General features: G+C 34.0%; 1 protein-coding gene across 5 annotated transcripts in view; it reads right to left on the bottom strand.

The window, feature by feature from the left end:
* Positions 1–23,669, bottom strand: part of ARB2A (ARB2 cotranscriptional regulator A) — a 308,143-nt gene that overhangs the window by 125,630 nt on the left and 158,844 nt on the right. The gene's annotated exons all lie outside the window — the stretch shown is intronic.

The raw sequence follows: 23,669 nt of genomic DNA, 5'->3' as shown, positions 1-23,669 counted from the left end.
AACATGGTGTGTTAATCAAGTGTGGGTTATTGGGGAGAGGCTGACATCCATTTTTAAATGGGAAAGTGACACCACTGTAATAAGTATTAGTCACAGGCTTCCCATATTGTTTCAAAATATTTGAACAAGGGTCTCCTGATGGCTCTTCTACCCTGAAACTTATGCTAACTACCTGGAGCCTATGTACCTACTTAGACACTCAAGTGAATACTGTTGCTGGAAGAAATTTATATTCAACTCACTACTTATATGGGCTGTTTAAATGCACGCTCTACTAACCAACAAATACAGAACAATCCTTTAAGCTGGAATTTTAAAATATGATTTTGACTATATGTTGTCATTTTTCTTATGAAATCACATCTCACATTTCTAAAGTGATAACAAAAGACTATGGGAGTAAATGATTTGAAATATATTCATTTGAGATAGGACATTTGGGAATTGTATTTACCACACAAAAACACATAAATTTTGGGTGGAGGAAAGGATGGGGCTGGGATAAAAGTAGCTATTCATACCTCAATGTGTTTGGCGGTACCTTCATTTCACATGTATATATACTACATGTAGTAAAAGAGCACTTCTGAGTTCAATGCTAGCGAACCGCAATCAACAGCGACTACCCACTAAGTGTCCTCCATCAACATCTGCCATAAGGAAAATGCGGAGCAGCACTTCAGATCACTAACAGGGAGAGGAGAACCCTGACACCCATCATTGAGACATCTGATGACAGCGCTGAAGCAAGACAGCACTGAAAAATTTACACCGAGGAAGGGTTTATGTGCGAGTGAAGGAGAATTATTCTCGAGGCTATTTTTTAAAATTCCATTTTTTCTTCATGTGTCTGTTCATTAGCACTTCTTTGGGGGATATTCCACTAGTTGAATCAATGATTTAGAGTCTATATTCTACTATCATTAAATATTGCCTCAGTTACACGAGTACAAAATAATTCAAACAGCAAGAATCTAAAATAAATATACTTAGGCAGCACAGTACAGAATATTTAATAAGCAACGGTATTTATTACGGTAGGAAGCAGAATTTCTGTTACATCACACCTTTTGTTAAGTAGCCAATTTAGCCAATATGAAATCCTATAAAATGGCAAAGATATAAAAAAGAGTCAGTAGTTCACTAATTTAGAAAGTCAATTATATGTCACTGCTTCCTATCAGGTTAATTACTTCATTTACATTTTTGGAATGTTAAAGCAGCGCAGGAAAGGTGACAGATTGACAGCACTGCAGACTCAAAGTCTTACACTAATTTCCCTGAGTGTTAATAATATAAAAGGCAACATACAAAACAGAATTGCACATAGGTTTTATCTAATGAGATTATAAGTGAACCAGAGAGACGTGGTGTGGAAATGGGAGAGTGAGAGACGCTCTCAGCAAAACTTTACCGAAGAGGCAAGTGGTGGACAGCTTAGCTCTGCGTTCTGGGCATAGATACGAGAGAATGAAGGTCGGATATCAACAAAACGCCAGTGTGCCTGAAGGGAGGACAGGGAGTGACATTTAAGAGATGATATGAGTGAAAAAGAAGCGAAGCGGCTACTTGTGGGGAAACTTATCATAATCAAGGGTGTAACTGGGGGGGGGGGGGCGGGAAGAGGAGGTACTGCCACGAAAGGAAACAGAGCACAGGAACCGATGAGCAAATGTTGAATTTCCACAGTTCTGATCCTAACCCACCTTCACGAGAACCCAGCCTGTCACTTCTTGCTGTGGGTGTCGTGATGAAATCTACCATACTACTTTATGTCACTAAGTTGTCAGCAAAAGTAAAGCTTCCTTAAGTCTGCCTCTGCCCACACAACCACCAGCACGTACTATGATCTATTAGGCCCTTTCCTCTTCAGACAGAAAGGGCAATAAACTCACTGCTGAATTTTCCAGTATTGGAATTAAATGTTTCTAGAAGTTAATTTGATATTGATGCCACATTTTATTATTTGTGGGAGTAGGTGAGTGGGCCCCTAAAGCCTTAAAACTTACATTCTAATAGTCAAGAATGCAATGCAATTATATCTCCTATGGTCTTTTACATAAAAGAATACATTTCAAGTAGCATCCTGGTTTACTGAAGCCAGTTTAAACATTAATTGATACTGACATGACTCTACCTGAAATACAGAAGAATGAAAAGTTGTCAGGGTCATTAGAAATTAGTCCGATTCCTTTTCGTACAGATGAGGAAACAGGTGAAGTGACTCAGATGTCACCTGTAGCTTCAACCAACATGGGATAAGCCCAGCTATGACTCCAAGTCCCACAACTGATAAAGCCTCGCCTTCCCTCTGCCCAGGCGCTCCCTGAAAGCACACGTGCCGCCTGCCATTACCTCTCTGGTGCTGTGTCCTAGTGCTCTGCTTCCCTGTCACACTACAGGGTCCAAAGTGACGTACTATTACGCAAGTTCAGGGCTTTACAGGCCACCAGAGTGGTTTGCACATATAAGCTGCTTTCATTCTGTGGACAAAATGGCTGCTGTTTTGTTCTTTTTCTTATCAATTTGGCAGGTAAAGTCAGTCAAACTGGTTTCTTCATGGAGACACGGCCTTACTATGGAAATGAATGTGAAAACATTCATCTTTGTCAGAAATTATGTCAAATTATTCAAATTTATTGGTGAGTTACAGCAAACATCCCAGCTGATGAACATCTCAGTCATATGTTTTTCAGAGAACACTTATGGTTCTGAAAAGATAACATTGCCATGAGCTCTCCCATTCCGAAGCAGAGCTGTCTGGAGAGAAGACAGGGTCTGTTATTCAAGATCATAATTCATTTTCATCATAAAAATTTTCCAAGGTGTCCAGCACTGGAAGTATTAAAATGTATCCCTTAGATAGTGTCGCTGTTGCTTTCCCCTCTCCTTGTTGTGTTCCTCTTTCAACACCGGTAGGAAGCTTCTCTAAGACTTTCTGTCACTTTCCACCTTGTCCACAGACACACTGCGGCCTTCACATTAACACCGCTTCTCTGGCTTGAGGTAATAAAGGATTAGCTACAGCACAGTGGTGTGGTGTTCATGCTATTCTTTGCTGTACTACACCCAGCCAATGTCTCAAAAATTAATGCAAGTATATCAAGATCTGAAATTAACTTTTTATAGCCAAAAGCAATGTCCTGCTAGGAGGGGAAAAACCTATTATAAATGGGCTGGAATCTGATTGCTTGTAGATGGTGAGTACCAGGGAAAAAACACATATCAAATTATAAAATGTTGAATATAATAAAAGCTGCCCCATATTGATTAATCAGTGTTTTGTTTATGAACTGATAAAGTCTAATGAGGTGGTACCTATTCTTAGTAAGTTGACAGATGTTTTACTAAAGGTCAGAGATGAACCTAAATCAGCTAATGCTCTTATGATGTTATGTAGAAACAATTAGAAAAATACTTGTAAGAAAAATGACAGAAAACATTTCTCTCTGAACCATGTATTAACCGTGAAAGTTTTTCTAAAATATTATATAAAAGTAGTCATGCTTAATATATTTAAATGTATATGTTATTCAATAAACACTGTCAAATCACTTTGGAAAATTAAAACAGAAAGAAATCAACCCAGAATCATGCACATATCTGCATCTCTTTCAAAAACTGTAAAAAATTTCTCATTAAAATACCCACTTAGTGGAAACCAATCTGGGGTGCCACAAAGCAGAGGGACTTGACCAATTTTATTTAAAATTGTCCATGTGCTTATGTGATAGTTCACTGGCTTCAGGCTATACCAGCAAGATCTTTTGTCCTTTTGTGTTCAGGATATAAAGCAAATGCCATGAAAACTTTAAAATCTGTAGAAATACTTTATTTCAATCACTCATGTTAAAAATCAGTATCTTTACCTAAAAAAAACAAGGCATGACTTAACTGCATGTTTTCATATACATAATATACGGCTATAATTCTAGAGAAGAACGTGAAATGGTAACAGTTCTCTCATGGACCTCATAGGAGAACAGGGGAAAACACTGGCCTGTATTCTATAGGCTACTGATTGTTTTCCTTTTTGGGAGGGGCAGGAAAAGAGAGAGTTTTATTTTAAAAATAACATAAAAAGTCACTAATGTTCTTAGAGATGAACAGGTAGTCCTAAAGTTTGAAACATGAGTATTTAGGTCTAGAATAGACACTGAATCTAAATAAATGACAAATACAAATCTTTTTCCAAGCCAGGGACTGAACTTGAACCCATAACCCAGGTATGTGCCCTGACCAGGAATCGAACTGGCAACCTTTCAGTGCACAGGACAACACTCAACAAACAGAACAAAGCTCAACCAACAGAGCCACTCAGGCCAGGTACAACTCTTTATATTTTTAAGAAGATCAACTATAATTGTCAATTGAAAAAGTTTCATTATTTTGTTACTTTATTATCAAACAGTAGCCACAGCTCTAATTTATAAATACAGCAATGAATGACAGCATATCCATTTTTCTCTACTCATTTCTAAGTGATCAGCTGAAATAGGAGATTAAATACAGTCTTTCAAGGAGTTTAGAAGAACTGCAGGTCACTTTTGAACTAAGCACATGCTTCAAAATTACAAATAGGATCACCGAAATTTATAAATCCAAAAGGTACTAATTATTGCAACTTGTGCTCTTCGTTCTCATCCTTTGCTTATCTTTCTCTCGACCTTTATCCAAATGAATCACACTAACTTTTGAATGCTTTCTCTCACTTGATTTCTAAAGCTGTTCATCACACTTGCTGGCTAGGAGCACAGCTGGCAAGGGATCTAAACCTCATCACTGGGCAAACTTGCCCTTCTGGTTTTGCCAAGAATGACATTTCCAAAGGAAAAAAAAGTTACTGTATGGGACACTGGATACTGTGTTTATTTATGAGAACCAATAACTCCGCTCCCTTGTTAGCACTACATATATGCATTAGAAATAAAACCAAAATAACAAAGAATTAAATAGACCAGAGTTCTCTAAATTCAATTGTTAATTAAAGTAGGAGCACAGAATCAGCCGAGTATTTTTACTCATTTTCTGAAGAAAGATGCAACTGAGGATAAGCAGTGCCCCCTAGTGTCAAAAACCACAGACAATAAAAGCTAAAGGAAAGTTGCTGTTAACTGAACTAAAATTATTAAAAATATATGCTTGTAAATAAATTATAAATCCATCATTACTCAAATTTTAAATTTTGCATGCATTAAAAGCCATACCATATAATCATTTATTTAATATTGATTTGCTAAGGAATGTACACTCACACCAACACACACACACACACACACACACACACTGTACACAGAATGACACGGCCAAGATGTCTTTAATGTTCCAGGCAGCTCAGAAAAAATATTCCACCCAGCACAGCAGGCCATGCATGAAGCGGGTGTCAGCAAGCCTGGCAGAATCACTCACTGTGAAGACGTTTAATAGGAACTGCTGAATACACAATACAGGCAGCAGGGCCTGAATGGCTAAGGCGGAATGACCAGGATGGAGTCCGAAGGTTTCAAACCCGTCCAAAATTGTAATAAATCTGTAATGAGTCTTTAAATATTTCTTTTTCATTTTTGTTGGTAATAGGAGGTTAGCATATTTAGTTTATATCAGAGACTGCTTTTGAAAACACTATAACTTTTACTGTGCATATTCCAAATACTGGATCCTAAATCCTAAATACAAATAAACAAAATACATCTGTTTTTATGAGAAAATGCAACACAAAAATAAAATATTAAAAAATATTACATATACTTTATGGAATTTAAGTTGGGAAATAATTTTTCTGATATAATCTATAAGAAAACATAAAAGTTATTTTTAAAGACCGAGGTATCAATAGAGTGACATGTGACAAAAAGATAAAGTTAGCTTCTCATTCTACAAAATATTGTCTAGGTCACTAATTTATAAACAGCAGTTTTTGTCATATAACCCATAAATGGAAGCAAAAGAAAAAAACAACCCAATGGAAAAACACAGCGTACAAATAAAAATAATAAACAAGAAAGAGAAAAAAGCCATGAGGACTAGGTGCATATGTCTTAAAAAAACTGCTAATGAAAAACCAATTAATAGAAAAACTATTGCTTAATTTGCATAAAAGAACAAGAAAAAAATAGTTCATGCCTATTTAAAACACACATTTATATAGGAAACTGTTAACTACTTTTCCACATAAACCAATAATGCATACACTGCTAGTTTTGTATTTTTAGAAGTATAAAACATAATTAGGCTTTTAAAAAGATTCCAGTGTGCATTTACAACGCTCCATCTTCAAAATGCGGACGGTGCAAATGCAACAGTTTAGTGGGCATAAAACACTGTCCACATGATAAGAAAAGACAGGGATTTAGGACCTTTACAGTAACTGGGTGCTGATACTTCAACTGCTTAAATTTAGAAAAAAGTTCTAAAATGCCTATTATCAAGGTTTTCTTTTTGTTTTTTTGAAGTTTAACTTGGGCAGGGTTAAAATCTCTGGTGATTAAGGAACAACAATCTTCTTACTTGTCACAGAATTTAGGTAATGTTAAGAAAATATAAACACAGATGAACAGATTTATGTTTGAATAAACTGTATTAATACCTATTTGTTGCACTGAAAATATGAGTTATTTTTCATAAAAATTTCTACAGGTAATGGAATTTTATCCTATATCAGTAAAAATGGGTACTTGCTTAGATAGGTAACAGTAAAAAACTAAACTTGTGTGTCTAATAGTGAGTGGAGAAGCCTGATTTTTTTCCTTGTACAACTTGCTATTGCCATGGGCATTAAACAGTTATTCCTGTAAGTCTTCAACAGGCAAAAAACATCATTTATGTGAAGCTGCTGTGTTCTTTTCTCTCTTGCAAATTGTTTTTATGGATACTTACAGTTTCATCTTTAATTCAACTATAGAATAACTGGTGAATATCTGTTTTTAATGTAGGCATAATGTGATATGAGATTTTCAATCCCACCCCAGAATTCACCTATATTACTTCCCAAAAGACCCAGGAAAAGGAGAGAGATAAGTTCTAAAAACTAAGAGATAATGGAACATCATTAAGAAAAGATCTTTTTTAAAGATAAAAATTAGGAATTTTTTAGACTTAACCCAGAACATCTCTACATTTGATTTTGGGGACATATGAATACATATCCAGAGACAGGATTTTTTGGTTGTAAAGAAAGTAAAAGGTAAGCAGGACCATGCCTGTTGCATAAAAAAGATAACAGGTTAATAGTATGAAGACTGTGAAGCTAGGTCCGTACACAGCTGAAGAGAAATAATAATTAAAAGCTACTATTATTCCTACAAGATTAAAAGACATGGAAAAGGTTTGTAATCCATGCACTCTATCATCATATTAACATGCCCATGGTTATATTTGACTCCTTTTTTAGAACATCTCAGATAAAAGAGTTTGAAAATGTATGTATACAGATACCAACACATAGATAAATTTTAAAATGTGAGCTTTCAGTTTTAACGTCTTAAAACCTACATAAACATGTGCAAATACAAATTTTCTTTTGCACGTGTTCTAAACAACTATGAGTGAGAAGATTCTTTTAAAGTGTTTAGAGGCAGAACAAGAGTATAAAAGATAATTTCAAAGGAAGGTATTTCCTTAACATATGTATATTCATTTGAGTATCTAGCAAGTAAATATCTCTTCATGCATATGATATCTATAAAGATTATTCAGTAAGAGTTTCCGCATACTCAAACACTCATACATATGTATCAAATAATTGAACATAATAAATTTTTAATCAACAACTCTCATTATACAAAAACATTTTCAAGATGATAAAACAAAACTGTACTATATTTTCAGGGATGATTCAATATTATTAAAAGTTAAAAAGAACAAATAGAGCATAAAGCAAATATTAGTCTTTTGCCATTATTTCTTTAGCCACGAGTATTTTAAATATCATTTAGAGCTGCTCATATTTGCCAAACATGGTTAATACTTGCTTATTAACCAATATATGTTGTACATTAACAGTATATTGGGATGGGAGTAAGGAAAGTAAGAGAAAGGTAGTAAACTATTATTTTATTCAAAAACTATATAATCTCTTATTTATATTTTATTCCTCAGAACAGTAATACTTTGGTATAAAGCAAAGTATACTATATTTTACTGATATTTTAAATATTTTATCTTGAAAAATGTACAACTTATACATATACTGTGAGTTAAAACATAGTTACAATTAAATCATAAGTTTTAACCAACCAGAAACATATAATACTATCCATACAGAGTTACAGGAATCTTACAAGCACATCCTTCACGGTGAGATATCAAATTTTACTTCATTAAACAAACAAAAAATACCTTATTTTGAGATTTTATGAAGAGATGCCTTTTAATATATAATTAATGATTAATGATTTTTACTACACAGTTACTGTGGTGTTATTAGAAATTCTGACTCACAGTATGCTACACTGGAAACATGGTAGTTCTTGAAATCGCCAATAAATAAACATATGACACTTTGTCAAAGGGAAATAAGAGGGATGAAATCATTGTATCCTTCCTTCTAGGGTTTAAAAATTATTATTCCTCTATTTGAAAAGCCATTAGCTTGAAAACTTTTTAGCGATTCCTTGCTTCTTCATCAGATGTGGGGAAAAGTAATGGATTTCACTGGACAACTTTTTACCAGTTATTTCACCGCCATTACGCTTCCCAGTATCTTACAGCAAAGCCCTCCAATTTCCCCAGAAATGTTTTTAAAGAAATCTGAATGCTGTGAACACACTTTAGATACAGACCTCCAAATCCCTCCATGGAGGAGTCTGGGAAACTCAGGTCCTGGGTAGTACCTGAGCAGTAATAAAAACAGTGGGCATTACACTACATTATACAGAGGCCACGTTCCTTTTTTTGCCCACCAAATACTGAATTATATTTCTTCAATTAGGGTTTATACAAGAAACTAATTATGCAGTGTAAATGTAGGGGAAGAAATACAGTAGCTGTGACTAAAATACATAGCAGAAAGTCTGGCCAGCTCAAGTGTGTATTTATACTATTCATAGCTGTTCACGGTCACTTGTACTTGGGGTCATCATTCAGTCCTATAAGGGGTTTTCAATACATGTCCTGTAGCACCATCCACTTGTTGGGTGTATGCAGTCAATGGTTCTTCCACATAGCTGAGCAAAAACACTTTGCAGCATCTGAATTAGCTTGTTTGATCATGGGCTGCTGTGAAATACAGACTCTTCTGACTTCTGAGGTAAAAGAGCTCTCCTCTACTCATGAGATTATTTTATATCTAGCAGGAGCTTAAGATATATACTCATTCATTCAGATATGCAAATTTAACCACCAGAGACAAGTAAATTATGCAAGCTGATGTACGTTTCATTTTAGCTGGAAAAAAATGTGCAAACACTATACAATTCCATTTCAGAGAGCTATACTTGCACCAAGTTGTGATGCTCTGAACAAAAGTTGCAATGTAATATCCATTTTTTCACAGATCGAATTCAGCTTTGAAGAGCTGCTTTTAAGTACTTGAAGAGGTTTTTCATTTCAATACTTTTATATGCCTTGTTCATTGGTATTTTCACAAATTTTTTTCTCAAACTACCAAACTTACATTCAATCTTCAGAAAATAATTACATCACTATTTTATGAATGCTTTTTTCATGTTTATATGGTTTATGCACAAATATGATTAGCAATTTTAGACAGCCTAGTTAAGTTCTGATCACCCACAAAACTCATTTTGCCAATACAAGACCATATTTTCTAATATACATTATTTACATTAATAATAATTCTGCTTACCAACACTTCTACTTGCTGAATAAATTTCATATCACTCATGTATATAACTCATCAATGCTACAGATTTTAGAAGACGCCTTTAAAACAGCAAATGACACTATCTAACAACTTGGTGTGATTAGCCTTTGTATAATAAACATTTAATTCATTCCAAGTTTAATTTTAAGCCATGAATTCTAGCATTTCTGAAACAAACAAAAAAAATTATGACTTCTAATATTTTACTACCAAATTTTACAAAACAGAATTACTCAAGTAGAAAAAGGCTTCTGTGGCTTACGATGATGATATACTGAGTGATGACACAGTGAGACTGCTGAGTGAAATAACTGATGCAATGTTTTACTGTTAAGTTTAATTTCTATACTTTAACAATATTCAGAAATAGTGACCTGTTTAATGAAAATATATAAAATAGCATGTATGAAAATGTCCTGATGTGTAGTGTTAACTAGGCATGCTTCCTGGAACCATTAAGAAATTGTCGTAGCTGAGTTTAATTACCAACAGCACAATAATCAAATCCAGCCATGACACATTTCTAAATCTTTGCCAAAAGTAATCCTTCTCATAAATTCGCATAGGCTCTGATGAAAGAGCAAGCCGGTCAGGAGGAGGACACTGCCCTGCATCTTGACAGAGCCTAAGTTTGTCTCACTAGTTCCTCACTAAAGACCTAGAAAAAAGGTTGGTGGTAATGGGCATTTTCTTGACAATTAGCTGCGTAGGCAAATATGTTCTTTGGCAGACAATATAAGTGTTGATTTAACGACCAGCCAATAAAGAGTGCTAAACTGCAAAACATTCATTGCTCAGTTTCTCACAGGTTTGGTAGAAGACTTAATCCTTAAACCCAGGTTTCCACTGTCACCAAATAACACCATCCCACAAAGGTATGATATAATGAAATATTTTTATCCATACTTGATATGTAGCTGCTTAAGAATTTCCATATTTTACAAGTTTATACTATTAACATTCACATTACTAATGATGAAGAGTAACAGGCAAGTCATTCTGGACCCTTGTTTTACAATGAAACTAATAAAACTTTTTATCTGCCTAAACACCGACAGCGGTACACTGAAACCAGGGAATCTCCAAAGCTAATAAAGATAGCGGTAACCTCTCACAAACCCAGGAGATTTTAGTGCATGTCTAGGGTTAAGACATCATCTTTAAAGAACAAGGTTTTAAGCTGGAAGCAAGATACACTGTTTTAAAAACAAAAATAGCACAAGATAAGTGGCATATACTATGGCAATTTTCTTTAACGTAGTTCTTTCAAATATAATCTACTCTACAGTGCACTCAAACGGCAGAAACATCCAAATTAGGGGGGAAAAAGGAAAGAAATACTTAGCCTTGCAAAAAGGGCCTATACTCAAAGGAACATCTGAATAAAATTGAGACATCTGCAGCAAAGTTTTACCTTCTCCCCAGAATGTTTGAGATGAACTCAGTGTAACACTGTCTTCCAAGAAAAGACAAAGTGATCAATGCAAGAACACATCAGGCTGCCTTGGACAGGCCAATCAATGCAAGAAAGAACCTTGCCCAGGGCCTTATGCAAATGGAAGCACGTCCTGCAACCTGGGGAGGGAACATGCGCAACAGATCAATTGCATCTAAAAAACCTTACAGCTATATCAGCTTCAGTCACTAAATATATACTGATGAATACCTCACATTTCCTGTGAATTCTTAAAATGGGTTATTTTCACTTGCTAGTTAAAAACTCTTCCTGAGATCTAGAATGCAGCAAAGAGGGAGAAAACATCATGGGAGAAACACTCAGCATTACTTTTAAGACTGTGAAAATAAAATTCTGACTTTGTAAAATTTATTGGCATAGCTGAATTTTGCTGACATTTCAGAAGGTTAAATTTCTAGTATGTCTGCAAGACATGCATAAATACTAGTTCTATTTAAATGTTCACTTTCAAAGACACTGCTATGAACTGCTTAGAATTGTTCTTGACCCAATCAAGTCTTAGTCCCCCTGGCTGGCTGACAGATTATATGGATTCTATTATAATAGCACTGATAGGGCTCTATGAGACTGAAAGAGGGCTCTACCACAGCAATCAGATATGAAGGTGTCAGTTTTGCTTGAGAAAGTATTGTAAGATCTTAGAGAAAACACAAGTGTCACCTAATGTTAAAATTTATAATATGCTAAAGATATCTAATATATTACTATAAATTCAATATTTAGATAGGTGTCCTAAAAATGTATATGAAGCAAAAGTGAAAATTTGAGCCTGAGCCTATAATAGTGGTTGAAACTACTATTATACTATTAACAGCATTGGAACTCGGAATTTTTTCTGAGATAAATTGAGCAATAATATAACAAAGGCAATACAAAGGTTAGTGATCTCATTTTATTAAAATTTACAGGGCACACTTTACAGAAAAAGTAAAGTTTTCTTTGTTGTTAGCAGATGCGCTATTAGAAACTGTTAGGAAATCAACACTTACAATTACAAAGCATAGATGCCTTATAATGGAAAAGAAGCTAAGTGGGGAATTTTTACCAGGGGAGAAAGTTGAATGTGCTTTATTTCTCTACCCCGTCCCTCTCCTTAAGAGAAAGATAAACATCAAGTTTTCTTCCAATCCAGATATCTGATTAAATATAGAAATTTAGATGTCAAGATTTATGGCTATTTAGACATTAACTAGGTATATTAAAAATTAGAATACTTTCTAATCATTTGACTCAATTATAAAATTGTCACCAAAATATTAAATAGCAATTTTTACTGTATTCTAATGCTCTTTAATAAACTTCGTTATGAGAAAAATTCAAATAAGGTATGGAAAACTAAGAAGAAATCTGAATACACGAAAACATAATTAAATAGGCAAACTAATTTCTAGAGGATATGAGATTTAACATATTCAGTGTAATCACAGAAAACATAACTAAATTTGCGGTTGGGGTTAGGTTTGGCTACTTCCCTTAATTAGAGATTTTAATGTTTTCTTAGTTGATTTACTGTATTCAATGATCAATTTCCATTAATGGTCCTCCCAAGTGTCCTAAAAGTCAGGGTTACAAACTGTACCTCCTACACACTCAGGCACACTGACTAAATGTGCTGGGTTTCCATCTTACATGATCCACCTTTTTCTCTCTTCCACCTCACTTTGTTCTATCTTGTGGCTCTATGTGAATATCCAGACCCTACTTTCTTTATTCTGACTAACACAGCACCATCTGAGATCTACTTCTGACAACTTATTTATATAAGTTATCTAGGATCAAAAAGTAGTTATTGGGTATATACTTATTATACATTCAGCTGGGCTGGGCAGCATAGTAGGAATCAGAGAAAATAATGGTTTAGTTATTTATTCTCTGCCAATTAAGAGAAGGATTCTGAGGTGTCTTAAAGCAAAGCAAAACCAAACCAAATCTAGGAATTAGACACAGAGGCTGGGAATAATTAATGAAATGGAAAACTAACCATAGCTCTAGGTTTACAGGAGACAAAAGTAAAAATGCATGACAGTTTTTATTTTCTGACAAAAAGAATATTATCGGTTTATCAACAGAAACAAGTCTTACCAAGGCTGAACTGAGACAGATTTACTACATGGATCTTTATACTGTACTGGGAAGGTAACATAATGACCTCTGGACTACAATCACACTTCACAGTTGTCTCATTATATTACTCTCCTTGTTTAAATGTGCTTCCTGTTTAGACTATAACCTTCTGGAGGCCAGGGGTTTAATCGGTTTCCCCAGGACTTGTACTGAGTGGGGTGAAAGAACAAATATTTTTAATAGTTTTCTAAACCATTTCTTGTTTCGAAAGCATAATATTCAATCTTAACTCAAAAAATAATTTCTATAAAGTCAAACTTATATGATCCAGGGCTTTATTATGATCTAAACTCACTCAATGAAAAAGTATTGAAAACCTATAACAAACAACGTGAGGTGAAAAACAACTGACATACATGTAGCTAAAGTCCCCAATTCTAAAAGTTAATATCACAGTGGCTTAGTAGAGTATTTCTTTGTTTCTCTGGGCTCAAGGAAAGTTTTAAACCCATAGTGTGATCATCTCAGAGCCACAAGAGCAGGAAAAATGATAGCTCTTCCTAACCCATCTCCTTTATTGCCACAGAAACCTGATAACCAGTGTATCAAGGATAAGCACTGGGTATCTAAATGACCTTAGAATGCAGTATTCTACTCTATCTCGTTCTGACCTAAGCCACATGAATTGGACTTCTGTCTTGATTCATCACTTCATAGAGCTGCTGATTTTTTTTTTTTTTTTTTTTTTGCGTACTGCTATAGCCTGTTCCTTTCTCAGGAAAGGATTCCATTTCTAACCCCATAGCCAATGACTGAAGCCTTAAACCTTGCTTTGTTGATCTTTTCCCAAGTGCTGAATTTTGTTCTTGTTACCCCTTCCTTCCCCAAGAGGCAATAAGGTGGGCTTGGTTGTGGAGAAAAAGTGCTCTTAGAATGACTACATTCTATTTGCTCAGTTATCACCCAATGCCTTGATTTTCTGTCCCCTGCAACCAGATTACACCTCCTGATTCAAACCTGAGCTGATCATGTTCTTTTTTTTTTTTTTTTTAAATATATCTTTATTGATTTCAGAGAGAAGGGAGAGGGAGAGAGACAGAAACATCAATGATGAGAGAGTCACAGTGAACACACACCCCGTACTGGGGATTGAGCCTGCAACCCGGGCATGTGCCCTAACCGGGAATCAAACAGCGATCTCCTGGATCAAAGGTCAATGCTCAACCACAGAGCCATGCCCACCGGGGCTGGCTATGTTCTATAGATACCTAATTAGTGATGATTCACCTCTACTCCCCCAAAGCCAATCTCTCCAGCTAAATTAGCTCTTCTGGAACCAATCCTGAACTTTAGTAATAAGATCTTTGCCCAGATATGGCTTCTGTCCTTATTTCTCAAGTATTACCCTAACATGAATCTAGTATGCATTGAGTCTGTGTCTACCTGGCTCTCTTGTGTTAATTTGAGTAAATTATTTAATAAAGATTGAGGTCTAACCTCTAAGAAAGAAGTTGTATAGTTTTGATTTCAAATCTTTTTGTCCTCAAAGAACTCTTTTCAATTGTGGTGTCAAATCAGAGGTGTCACTGTGGTTGGAAATCTTATTTGGGGGAGTGCTCATATTGAGCAATCATCATAAGGCTATAAAAATAGAAAAAAAATTCCAGTAATTAAAATGTATTTTTCTACAGTCCCTCTTAAAAAAGGCTTACAATGGCTGATCATGCTCTCATATCTGCAGTGAAATACATAACCTCTCATTAGGATCTTTTATAAAACCAATGGAAAAATAAGTATTTCCTATCGAGAGATTTATATCTAACAAATTAATATGTCAATTTTTCTAGGTACTCCTTCAGATGTTATTACGCTAATTTTACCAGTGATTTCCTGGCAGTCTTTGTTAAATCAAGAGATAGAGTGCCCAATCTCTCAGCTGCACAGATGCAGGGCAGTAAAAACTGGATGCAGCCCATCTATGAGGATATTAAAAAAGCTTCCTGCAAAGGTAATTCCAATGGAGTAATATGGATCCTTTATTCCGCAAAAGATCCTTATAAAAGATTAGTGAATTTTTTCTCTATTTCAGTCTCCGAACAACCTGTTCTTGATGTGACTAAGGGATATAAACATTAAGAAGCAGATTAGTCTCATAGTGTAAATGATCTATCAAAGATGGAAATAATACATAATGGTGGAAAATGAATGTTTTTTCCTTAAGATCAGGAACAAAAGGATGTCCACTCTGCTATTTCTATTCATCACTGCACTGAACAGGGCAATTAGACACCCCTCCTTCAAAAGAGGCATCCAGATTGGAAAGGAAAAAAGTAAAACTATCTTTAGTCACAGATTATATAATCTTGAACATAGAAAAAGCCTAAGGAATTCGCAAAAAAATTACTAGAACTAATAAATGAATTCAGCAAGGCTGCAGAATATAAGACCAATATACAAATCGGTTTTATTTCTATATACTAGCAATGAATAATCTGAAAATAAAAGTAAAGGAAAAATTTCATTTAGAATAGAAAAGAATAAAATACTTAGAAATAAATTTAACAAAATAAATGTAAAACTTGTACACTGAAAATAGTAAAACATTTTTGAAAGATATAAATAAATGGAAAGAGAGCCCATGTTCATGAATTAAAATATTTAATATTATTAAGATATCAATACTCCTCAAATTGATCTACAGGTTTAATTCCAACCAAAATACCAGCTCCTTTTTTACAGAAATCAACAAATTGATCCTAAAATTCATATAGAAATGGACCTAGAAGAGCCAAAAATCTTCACAAAGAAGAACAAACTTGGAGGATCCACACTTTCCGATTTTAAAACTTACTGCAAAACTACAGTAATCAAACTGGTGTGGTACTGGTACAAGAACAAGCAGGTATATTAATGAAATAGAATTGAGAGTCCAGAAGCAAGTCCTTATATTTATAGTAAGACAAATGGAAGAGGAAAGAATAATCTTTTCAACAAATGGTGCTGAGACAAATGAATATCTACATTTAAAAGAATTCCATTGGGTCCCTACTTCATACAATGTACAAAAATTAACTCTAGTGACAAAAACAAAAAAAAAAACTATATAAACTGGACTTCATAAAAACAAACAAACAACTCAAGAAAGTGAAAAGATAACTCACAGACCGGGAGAAAATACTTGCAAGTAATGTATCTGATAAGGGATTTGTATCCAAAATACATAAAGAAGTCTTATAACTCAACAGTAAAGTGACAACACAATCAAAAAATGAACAAAGAATTTTAATATGGAGTTTCTTTGGGGGTGATGAAAATGTTCTAAAATTAGATAGTGGTGAGAGTTGTACAATTCTGTAAATATACTAAAAACCATGTGATATGTGATTATATCTCAATAAAGCTAAATAAATTTCAATTATGTCTCAATAAATATATGTAAATTATATCTAAAAAATTCTTTTAAAAAGTTAAAAAAATGAAAACATGTAAAAGTAAGCTAATTATTAAATAAAATGCAATGTTAAACTCATGATTGAAGATGAAGTGTAAAGTTTCCTAGACTTACTCCACACATTGCCATATAACATTATGAGGATGCAATTATAACTTATTTTAATAATATTCCCCTTTAACTGAGAAGTTGTAGAGAAGCATTCTTCTCTGTCAGCCTTAGGGTTGGGGACACCAGCAGAGACAAGACTATACAAGACTAACACCAGGAACAAAGAGGGTAATACTGTCTAATGTTAAATAATTGATTAGGCAGAATTCCCAAATTCATCAATATTCAAATGGAGGGTAGGAAAAATAAGTCAGCTTAATTAGTGAAAGAGTTATTGTTAATGCTTACTCTGGGTATTGGTCAATTAACTGTACAGATATCTAAGAGTGTTCATGTTGCTGTAATATATATTGTTCTCAGTCTTGAGCAACATTAGACTCTTTATCCTCAAGTTGTTTCCAGATGATCTGGGTAAAAGAATATTTAGAGATAAAAGATAACTTTTAAGAAAGTGAATTAGTAGGTACTAAAGTTTTAAATTGTGAAACTTATAAATACTACACAAAAAGTGGGAGTTAATTGTGAATACTTGATGAAAAATCTAGTATGGAGAGAAATTCTTTCACTTGAGAAGGGGAAATGGCATTAGCAAAAATGAGAATGAATATAGCCTGTGGGCATTTAGATTCACATTCAACTAACACTGATTTAATTCCTACTAACCAAGAATTTTCTAATTCGATCCTCAAATTGTGCTATGGGTATGTTGGGGGCAGAGATGTTGATCATGCTCTGTTGAACGTGATTTTTAGTTAGAGTTATAAGAAATATTAATCATGTTCTGTTAACTGTGATTGTTCTGTTCCAATTAGAAAAAGCACTTTCTAACCTGGCTGGGAATTGTATGCCCCAGGACATGGGAGTTGACATTTTGAATGGGATTCCTTGTCCTTTTATCATGGAAAGATAATAACCTTGTTGCAGAAACAAAGGGGTCGAGGAGATGCCCCACCCTTTTGCAACCCTTCAGCCTGCATTTCCTGTAACCTGTAAACCATTTTACCCATTCTTATTCCTTTTGCCTACTTCCCCATGTAATCTTTGTCCTTCTACCTAATATAAGGAATTGGGTTATGGGGTCCGGGTAGAGCAGATTTTATGTAGACAAATCCTGCTGCTCTCCCATGCTGCCAGCATTATTGGAATAAATGCTCATATAGATTCAACTTTATCTCTGCTTACTTGGCTCAAGGGGTGACAGGCATGCCAGACCCATTGGGTCCAGTTTCAGGTACTTACAGAGGAAGATACATATAAGGGATCTGACCCAACTTATCATAATTTGTAGATACCAGAACTAGGATTCAAACCAGGTAATCTTCATCCAAATTTCTTGTTTTTATACTACACTGGGCTTGAGGTCAGGGGTAAAGGTGTAGTGAGATGGAAAAATGGCAGTAAGAAAATTAGATTAGAACTGAAAGTTTTTATTAGGAAAAATACAGTAAAAAAGAAATAATCAGGTTACTCAGAGGGTCTTAAAGTCACAGAAAGGACATATTTCAGAGAAGAAAAACCTGACAAAAGGTGTTGGTTGGTTAGATATAGAATGAAAGGAGAGGAGTCAACATAAACATTAACAAATTGAGTCATTCTTTTAAACAGTGGGGCCTCCTAATACATATTAAAATTTACTTAAATAAAAGTTAAAAAAAAAAATCAAATCTTGGTACTCAGGTAACTCCTATGGAGCTTAACAAATCACACCTGTATATATAACTCTTTTTCTTTTAATACTCTGATTTGATATCTCATTCTAATCTCAATTATTAAATATCCAGTATGTGCAAACATTTTCCTGAAATATTTATCTGCTTAATCACTGTTCATTACCCTTTATCTGTCGTGCTTAGATTCCCTTCATATCCACTTTGATATGCTTCTACAGGTGTATATGGGGAAGGATATATATATATATATATATATATATATATATATATACCCTCTTCTTTCTCATTCAGCTTTCCAGATCCATTGTCACTAACCAAAGAGAATCTGTCTCCTTAACATCTCTAATGTATGCTTCTTCCTTACCACTTCCTCTACTTCTATGTTGGTAAAAAACCTTCATTGGCTCTTACTTGAACTCCTGCAACTAACTCCTAAAATTAGTGTTACCAACAATCAATCAAAAGATTTATCTACACTATATGCAAGTCAGGGATACAACTGAATAGAGGAGGCAAAAATAATATAACCTCTGGTTCTTCTCTTTAAGGACCATACAGAATAGTTAGAGAAACTAAATTGTTTACATATAAAACTAGAGAATTAAGATAGCATGCCATACAAGTTGTAATCATCCCATACATTAACATGCTATTCATATCACGTAGGCAGCCAACTCAGAAATTCAACTTATATTACAAATGGCAACTTATTTTTAGTGAATTACCTACATTTACAGTAGGTTTATAAGAAGCATTTTGGCCTGAATTACTTTAATTATGGCTCAATTTTTCTTTGGTTTATCCCCCCTCTCCTCAATTGTTGATTCCCAGCAGCCCAACTTTTAGCTATTCCCATTGATCACATTAAGCAGATATCCTACGAATATCCAATTTACTTTGTTCTTTGTAGGCAAAATGTAAATAATGACTCTTTAAGGTCATAGTTAGCTGATGTCACCAAAGGTAAAAACTAATTCTTTTAGTCCCATTCCATTTTCTCTTCAGTGTAAATCCAAATCTTACTCTAGGCAATTTTAGAAGATCAACTCAGAGAAGACTGAGGTTGAGTGTCCTCACAGAGCTATGTCCAAAAATTAGACCTCTATCAGCTGCTGAAGGTCAGCTTAGGCAGCCTGAAGGCTAGGGAGCCCAGCATGGAACAATGGCAGGGAAACAGAGTTCCCTTCAGTCCTTAATTCACATGCAAGTGAGGTGCCAATCAAGTGCTGACAAGCATGGAGAAACCAAAATCAAAAGTGGGTAGAGATGCACATTCAAAAGGAACAGTTTTCACACATTTCTAAGTGATGTTTTTAATGGTGGTTATGTACATACCACTAATAACATAGAAAAGGAAATGAAAGTAATTATAAAAATACTAATTGTATAACAGCTGAAATGATTCAATAAACTAATAAAATATATTTACTACAATTGTTTAATGTGTTTTATAAAAAATATCAGCACTCTGACTAAGGAAAGATGTGAATGCAAATTGATCTATTGAGCACTGCAAACAGGGAAGGGAAGGTGAGCTGAAATTAGAAAGTGGTCATTAACTAGGAAAGCTAATCATTTCCAATTAAAAGAAAAATTTAAGGCTGCTTGATTTTGTCAAACTATCACCTAGGAAGACAAGAGCAAAGCACTCTGCTATGACCAACAATGGAAGCAATGGAATCACTTAAGTGACTGGTGAAAGAGATGATATAAAAGCTTAAAACTGCACTGTTTTTTCATGACAGTTAATTTCCAACAAATAAGATCACACTTTAACAATGAATATAGGCAAAAGTAAGCTGCATTATTTGTAGATGTCTTTCTGAATGAATTTGGTAAATGCATTCTGATTATGACTACTAATTCTATCATTGTAGAAAACAATTTCTAACACAGAAACGTAAGGCTTCGTAAATGATGGTTTAATAAGAGTAACTATATATTGGCATTATTTTTTTATATTGGTATTATTTTAAATACACAGAAAAGGTAACATAGGGCAGGTATGTTACTTTTAAAAATTGGGTATCAATGTGTAATATAAGTAGTTCTTCCCTTTTGCCTCTAATGACTGAATGCTGGAATTGCTACCAGAGCTATCTTACCAACATTTATTTTCACTAGGAGCACAGAAAGTTTAGAGAATTGGAAACTTGAGCTGTTACCTTATAATAAGAATAAAAGCTGTGAAATGCATATTTTTAGTATCACTTTTCTCATTATTATAGTAAACTGTACACTGTATGAGGTTAGATCTGATCACATTCCAAGATTTACTACCATAAAATGGACATTGGTTTTGAAAATAAATCTCTTAACTATAATGCATTCTTCAGGAGAAATTCAATACTTTAAGGTAGAATAAAATCATAAATTATGATCTCAGTTTTCAAAAACAATAATAATCAAAATATAAAAGCTCTGCAACTATTTTGTGCTCTAAATTTAGAAGTAACTTATTTTCAGATATCTATTAGCAGTACATTTAATTTTCAACTATAATTATAAACAATTTAAATTTAGTAGATGGCAGGATACATTTTAGAATAAGTCCTGACTGGTACCTGTTTTTCAAACCATAAGCAATATAAGTAATTGCATATATTATTGAAGCTGTACTTATCTACACAGTTTATATTCAAAATAAATTTTCTTAAAATTCATGACCTAAAAATAAACTTGTATGAGAATGGCAGAAAAACTATCTCCATACATTCAAACATGATGCTACAACTTAGGACTATTCATAAGGTAGGGAGGGGGTGTGTGTGTTTTGTGTGTGTGTGTGTGTGTGTGTGTGTGTGTGCGCGCGTGCGTGTGTAGAGTTTTTCTAACTAGAGCACAACTTTATGACACTTTTAAAAAAGTTTAGCTTTACTGAAATCCAAAGAACTTAATATCTGATGTATATAATGTATTATTGAGACAAAAAACTGAAACTATAATTTAAGATGTTAATAATTTACTTTCTTATAAAGTTAATATTAAAATTTTAAATCCATGTAAAACAACTTCATATATTACACTTATGTTGAAAAATCCTGAAATAAATATTTGTCAATATTGTAAACATCATGACTTTTCCCCTAAGAATATTGGGGAGAAGAGGTAAGAATATTACTCAGCTTTAGGCAAAAGCAAAGGATTTAAAAATATTTCAGTGTCTTTTTGTTGTTTCTTTATCAATGCAATCTTTAAAAAATCCTTTTGAAATTAAGTAGCAACATAATGGCCTTATATATATATTAATCAAGCTTTGTCAAAATTGATGTCAAACTCATCAGTGTACAATGTCAGGAACAACCTTTTCTTTAGTTGTCACAATCTAAATCTATTACATACCCCCATCTAAGTTACTTCACAAAAAGTAGCAAATACATGAAGTTGAGATAATCCCCATTAATATTTTAAAACCTAAACAAGGTATATTACATGAAATAGACTTCTCAGGCCTGGTGCTGCCTGACAAATATGTGATGTGCCAGTGGTTATATTATATTCCTCCTCCCATGCATGCGCCTCCTGCAGAGACAGCAGACTACAGAAGCTGACCCTACTGAGACCATCTTGTCTCGCTGACAAAGCTCCTTTTTAACTTCTTACTTACTGGTTACTTCCTGTGATGGAAAAAAACTTTAGCTCAGCTTGTGATAATTTCACAGGCCCTGAGGACCCTGACCCTAATAGCCTCAAGGTCAGAAGTCAAGTCTTGTTCTGAAACATCTGTGTGCTTTATATTAAAGTGGGACAAAAGTGGAGAAATATCCACCAGTGTGTGACAAGAAGGACAGGCCAAACACAACTGACACACTGGTCATCTGTTACTCTGGCATCTTAAGTTCATTTTAAAAACTGTCCAAAATTCACTGAAATTCCAAATTTGATAAACATAAGATTTTTATAAACTGTCTTAAAAAAAAGAATTTATGTTTTACAGAAATCTTAAAATTTATTAGTCTTGCAGGCTTTCTGACATATTTTAAGTTATTACTCTGAGTGTCAATGAAATTTCATGTTCTAGGTAATTCAATGGTGTGCAAAGAAAATACAAGCTACATATACGAAAACTGTGTGTGTGTGTGTGTGTGTGTAGCTGTAGGGTTAAAAGAACTATTTAAAACATTCACATTTTAAAAAGTACATCATAACAGTTGGTTAGCTATTTAAATATAGCCATTATATATTAAATTCAACAGAGATAAAAGTACTTGAAATCATTTAGAAAAAGTAGAATTCATTTAAGAAATAAATGATTTTATTTATTTCTTGATCTTAAGAGAACATAAGCATTTATAAATTTAGGTAAGCAAAATTATTCTCAGGTGTCACCACCAGGTTAATATCTAAATTATGTGGGTAAACAATAAGGTGTGGGGAAGTTGAAAACGCCATGGAAATATACTGAATTTCCATAAAAAGAGAAATAAATAGCAAAATTTAGAAACAAAAATTAAGACAACCAATGCCGTGTCTACGTTTAATGTCCACTTGAGGCTACTGGATTTAAAATGATAAAATGGACTTAAAGTGGTATCATATTAACCACTTTACTGTAGCACTGGTACCTTCCTCTGATGTAAGGGGTTATGGGCATGAAGGCAAAAATTCTTCATCAGTGCATTTTTAGTACTGATTATATCTCAATTATTCACACTGGTACTTGTAATGCTGCAGATAATATAGACAAAATTCAGAAATCTTGATAATTTTTTTCTATCATGTACATATAATCTTAACTCCAAGAATTAGATTATTTTGAAATATAAAGATTTTTATTGCCAAGCAATGAGTGCCACTTAGAAGCAGATGAATGGAAGCTTTCTGATAGTTATAATCATGTAGATTCTGACCAAGTGCTAATTTGTAGAGATAAGTCAGGTAAAGATTATTAAAATATTCCCAAATACTCAAAGGGTCTCTTGAAAGTTTTAACACTTTACAGGCAATATATGCTTCAATGGTATACACATAAAACAGGAAACATAATATCATAAAATATATAGAAACTTGGGTTATAATGTAGAAATTAGAAAGTAATAATTAGCCTGGCTGGCGTGGCTCAGCAGGTGAGCA

This window comes from Miniopterus schreibersii, assembly GCF_964146895.1.
Source record: "Miniopterus schreibersii genome assembly, chromosome: 3".
Lineage (NCBI taxonomy): Eukaryota > Metazoa > Chordata > Mammalia > Chiroptera > Miniopteridae > Miniopterus > Miniopterus schreibersii.
The sequence above is the reverse complement of the archived record's forward strand: the minus strand, read 5'-3'. Positions and strand labels throughout refer to the sequence as shown.